Genomic DNA, 5,801 nt, shown 5'->3' with positions numbered 1-5,801 from the left:
TTTGTTTTTTTTTTTACTAAAGTTTTTTTATTATTATTAATATTCTTTGAGAAAGGAGAAATGTATATGCACAAAAATTTCCTGTTCGAAAATTCTGCAATTTTGCCTTTTTATTAATAAAAATTGCCAAAAAAATTAAATTTGTAATCAAGAGTATTCTTATAGAAATATTAGTAAGTATTCTTATAGAAATTTCCTAATTATTTAAAATTTTGACCTATTGCTCAAAGTTTTTAATATATGCTTCTCCATTTTATTGTAAGGGTATTTTTGTAGTTTATCTGCAACTAGCTATGAACTCTAAAACTACCAACCTGCAGATTCTCCATTTTGTTGCAAGGGTATTTTCTTAGTTTTATCTGTAAATAGCTATAAACCCTAAAGCTACCAACCTGCAGAATAGTGGATTTATTGCAGTAACCCTTTAGTAAAAATATATGTGTTATTTTTGATTATAAGTTCTACTAGCAGCTTCGCTGCCAGCCTTTGTCTGGGTTTTAAATGTACCGGAAAAATGGCTGAGGGGAACACCAAATGTTAAATTTAAAAACTGCATAGAATTTCTGCTCTGCAGAACAACTTCATAAAAAAAATGTTACTACGTATAACAAAATTACAATGAAATAAGCAATATCCATTAATACAAATATTAATTAACCTAATAAATAAATTAACCAACTTCCCTTTGCAAAATCTTAAGAATTCAAATGGTATAAAGGAGGTTAAGAACTTTGTTTCCTAAAAAAATCACTCAAAACTTTTGAATATCTTAAAAACAGTGAAATGAGCAATAAATAACATAAAAGAATACAAAAAAGGAAAAAAAATCTGAAAAACAAAGTATAATTAATGATATTTTATCTTATATTTTCAAGAGGAAAAAATTAGGTGCTACTTTGGTAGATGGTTGCACGGGTTTTTGGCGATTTACATTGGCGCAATTGTTAGTGCGGTTTTTATAGTCATCAGCCATCTTGAAAAATGCTGTTTTTACGCATATAGTAAAGTATTAGGTTAACTTATTACTATCATATAGTAGAATAAAAACACCGCTATAAAAACATTGCACCAACATTTAATTGGATTAAAATAGTGCTTAAATTGAATATCGAATTAAAAACATCATACCAACGTTTAAAAGAATTAAAATATTACTTACATACTTTAAAATAAGTTTTATAGGATTTAATTATTTAACATTAAAACATATGTGGCAATAAATATCTCAGGAAGTTTTGAAAACATTGTATTAATTTTTTAATAAAAGTTGAAGTATACAATTATAAAGTAAAAGAAAATTATGTACTTACATTTTTTTAAAGTATTTTACCTGTCATATATTGATAAGTACCAGAAAAAAAAAGATCTTCATCTGTGATCCACATCTCTCGCACTTCATTGGAGAAGCAATTAGTGATGTTTTTTCAAAAAATTTAAAATAAATTTCCTCTGACGCTATTAACAATTTATAAATAAATCTTTGATTAGGAAAGTCAGGTTGGCCAAAATAAGGTCTCAAAGTACAATTTTTTTATTCCGATACCAATAATTCTTGGTAATTACCAATAACAACATTCATCTTCGAAACGGACATATCCATTCCATTTGAAATCTGAGGAATTCGAAGAGATGAATAATAAAATTTTAAAATGGCGCGGTAATGCACAAATATTCAGATACCAATAAGGGAGCTGATTACATTACGCATAGAATTAAAATTATTTAAATAATCATTCATAATAAAATCATTTTTAAAACAAATGCAAAATTAAATTGTATTTTAACCCTTTATCGGGCCCAGGCCATTTATTTTCAAAATTCATATTTTATGCAACTATTGGGGAAAAGTAGCTCGTTTATGACCAAAAATATTATTTTTGGAATTCTGTTGTTGTTGTTTATAATAGGGGTGGTAATATATTTACCACCGCCCGGTATAAGCAATGGCATTTTACTGAGTTGTGCAAAAGAAAAAAATCATAATTACAAAAATATCACAAATAAACATGTATTTTTGATGAAAACTATTTATTGTTGATTATTTAAATATACATATAATATAAAATCGATGATTAATATAAAATTGATTACAGATATAAATATAACCAAATGCACTACTTCTACTGATTTTAGTTTTTATTTTTATTTATAACATGAAGCAGACATGACATGTTGAACATAACACCTTGGTACGTTTCTGATTTACTTTTGTGCTGCAATATTTGCACCTTCTGTAACTTTCTCCTCTGACTGGCATGTGTTGTGTTCTAACATTAGTTGTTCGGATTTCCCCTTGGAATAGCATTTTCCTTTTTTGCTGAATCCCAGTTTGATTGTAGTTTTCATTTTTTACTAGAGAAGCCTCCAATTAGGCTTTGAGCTACTCTCAACCTAAATTCAAGTCTTTTTCCCAGTGTAAACTTCAGACTGATATAGGTAACCAATTGATGCGTTTGATCTAGCCTAAATCTTAAACTCTTTTTACAGGTTTCCCTGGCATATATTGCTTCATTGTGGACCTTCCTTTGAATTTTACCATTTTTTCATCAATAGATTGAAGTCTGAATATTTTTCTTGAATTTTTATCTAAATGGGTGATCAAAGAACGCATTTACTGTAATTTGTCAAATTCTGGCTCATTTCGAGGGACAGCCTTTTGATTGCCATTAATTTGCAAATTTGAAAGGATATTTTTTTAATCTCTTTGATGGCATAATTGACGAGATTTCTTGATTATTGAAAAAAAGAGTCAGAAGACCAGTACAAATGTAAGGTAATTTATTGATCCCCTTCATAATTATGATTTCCCAAAAAGCCTGCAGTTCTTGTGTGAGGGAGTCCTTTTTCGGAATCTTCAGGATCTGAAGGCAGTGCAAAATAATGCTCTACAGCTTCCTCGATGGTTATATTTTTTTTCTTTTTCTTCAATGCGTTTACCTAAAATAATATTCATTACATTTAATTTTAAATTTAGTTACTTATATTTTGAAATCTCTTGAACATACTGATCAAAATATTACCTTTATAGCATTCTAAAGTAATATTTTAATTCTAATTTCTAAATACATAAATATTTGTGTAATCGTAAATGAACGCTAAAATATTTTCCATAATATTTATAATAATTAATATTAGAAATAATTATTGAAATGCTAATATAAAAGTATTAAATATACAAAGAAATCAAGTACCATGCCAAACAAAATGCTATTTGTAAAGCGAAACATATTAGTAAAACTGTGTTTCTATCAAGCAGTGGTAAATTATTTACCACCTCTAAAATCACTAAGCGTGCCATGGTAAATAATTTACCACCAAATTCAAATATGTATAAAACAAAATATTTCGCTATAATTTTTTAAATGCCTAATACAATTAACTATCAAACCTTTAAGATACAAAATATATGAATATATAGCTTTTAACGTATTTTTATATATCATTACACAATAAAATAAGAAAAGAGTACGTGCTTACCCTCTCCATTTTGCTTGAAAACTGGATTGAATGCAGAAATGTTGCGGTTTACGTGACCTCTACAGCCATCTATTACAGAAAATGTGAAGCTCTGGTTCCAAAGGAAAATTCCTGATATCGGGCGCTGGTAAATAATTTTCCGTATGCTGCTAGAAAACAAATTGCTTAGTGGTAAGATATTTACCACCGCCTGTAAAAGGGTTAATATTTAACAGCCATAAATAATGTTTAAAACATTAGATTAAATTTATAGATATTAATAAAACCAATTACATTTTAAATAAGGTGACATCATTGATTACATCATCCACAACATAAAATTATATAAAATATTATAAATAACAAAATTTTTATTTCAAATAAAAATGCAAAATTAAATTGATTTTTAATATTTAGAAGCCATAAATAATATTTAAAACACGGAATTTATGCATAATAAAACGCATTATTTTTTAAATAAATGACAACAAAGTATCGGTTACCGTAAATAATTTATCCAGCAATGAGTTTACCATAAGTCGTATTACTTGCCAAAAGAAAAATTGCCAAAATCTGTGCAACCGTGTACCAAAGTAGCACCAAAAATTACGATGAAATAAGCTATATCCCTTAATACAAATATTAATTATCCTAATAAAAAAAATTAACCAACTTTCCGTTGAAGAAAAAAAATCATGCAAAACTTTTCAGTATCTTACAAACAGTGAAATAAGCAAAAAATAACATGAAAGAAACTCAAAAAACAAAAAATTCCGCGCAGAATATTACCCTGCAGAACAACTTTATAAAAAACATCAATAAAAATGTATTATATATATAAAAAAATGGCAATGAAATATGCCAATCTCTTAAAAACAGTGACATATGATGAAAAATTGTTGCCAAACCCATATTTCTAAAAGAATGAAACTACTAAAAATGATGCGATTTCATCAAAAATCTTATCGACAACAATAAGAAAGGAAAATTGTTGCCAAAATCACATTTGTAAAGATGTGTACTCGGAAGCTTCATTTAAAAAATTTTTTAAAAATGCAAAATATTATCATTTTTCCAAAATTCTTTTTGTATAAGCAGTCGCAAGGATGAAAGTTTAACATGTCCAAAAATCAAAGAAAAATAAACTGTACATTTTTAAACATAAACGTTTTTAGAAAAAATCCTGTTGGAAGGGTGTTAAGCACACTTTGTTAAATAAATTCGTATTTAATCGATTTATTGAAACACAAAATTTATTTTAAGTTCGTAAAATAGCTAAGTACCTACATTTCATGACGATGTGAAAATGGATTGCGTAGAGTAAAATCTCGCTTTCCTAGAGCCCATTATGTTTCAAAATGACGCGATTTCATCACAAAACATAAAATTAAAAAAAATTCTAATTCGAATTTCGAAAAAAAAATCACTTCGAGGTGCACTGGCTCTTGTCTAGATGTACCTATAGTAGTGGCCAAAATTGTGGACACTTTTGGAAATTTTTTTGTTTTTGAACTTTGTATGCTTATAGAAAACGTTACGTTTCACAAAATGCAAACTTGTATATATAATTTTAAAGAGAATTTATTACTGAATTCAATACAAAACACAAAATTTAATTATTTGCAGTACAAAAAAAAGTTAAACGATAATAGTTATCGATATACATTTGATAGTGATGATTCCAGTGAGTTATCAGTACTTAGTAGGGTACCCTTTATTTTTGATTACAGCTTCACATCGACGTTTCATTGAGCTGACAAGAGTTTTAAGCTCTTCTTTCGTTATTACATGATGCCAGGAAACAATTATAGCCTCAATTAGTTCCCTTTTATTTGATAAGTGCCTCATTCGGGCAAGAGTTTTCAAACGGTGCCACAAATTTTTGATAGCATTGAGGTCAGAACTGTTTCCTGGCCATGACAATTTAGTGCTCTTTTGTACGAAAGCACTCTTTCGATATTTTGGCCGTGTGGCAACGAGCAGAATCCTGCTGAAAAATAAACGAAGCATTGTTGGGAAATTGATCTCTGATGGAAGGTAGAAGTTTTGGTTCTAGAATAGTGTCAATGTATTTTCTGGTATTCAGTATCCCATCGATGACATGAAATCGACCAATACCATATGCTGACATGCATGACCAAATCATAGCACTAACTGGGTTCTTCACAGTTGCTTGAATGCAGTCAGGATGTAGATCTCCTATTCTACGTCTTACATATTTTCGCCCATCACTCCCGAATAACGATATCTTAGTTTCATCACTCCATATAACTTGTGACCACTGATCATCTGTCCAATTAATGTGTTCCTTTGCCCACTGTAGTCTTTTTTTTTCGTTGCTGAAA

Source organism: Stegodyphus dumicola, chromosome 6 (assembly GCF_044657685.1).
Source record: "Stegodyphus dumicola isolate Sdum_Otavi_A_Nest chromosome 6, ASM4465768v1".
In the NCBI taxonomy this organism is placed as follows: Eukaryota; Metazoa; Arthropoda; class Arachnida; order Araneae; family Eresidae; genus Stegodyphus; species Stegodyphus dumicola.
The sequence above is the reverse complement of the archived record's forward strand: the minus strand, read 5'-3'. Positions refer to the sequence as shown.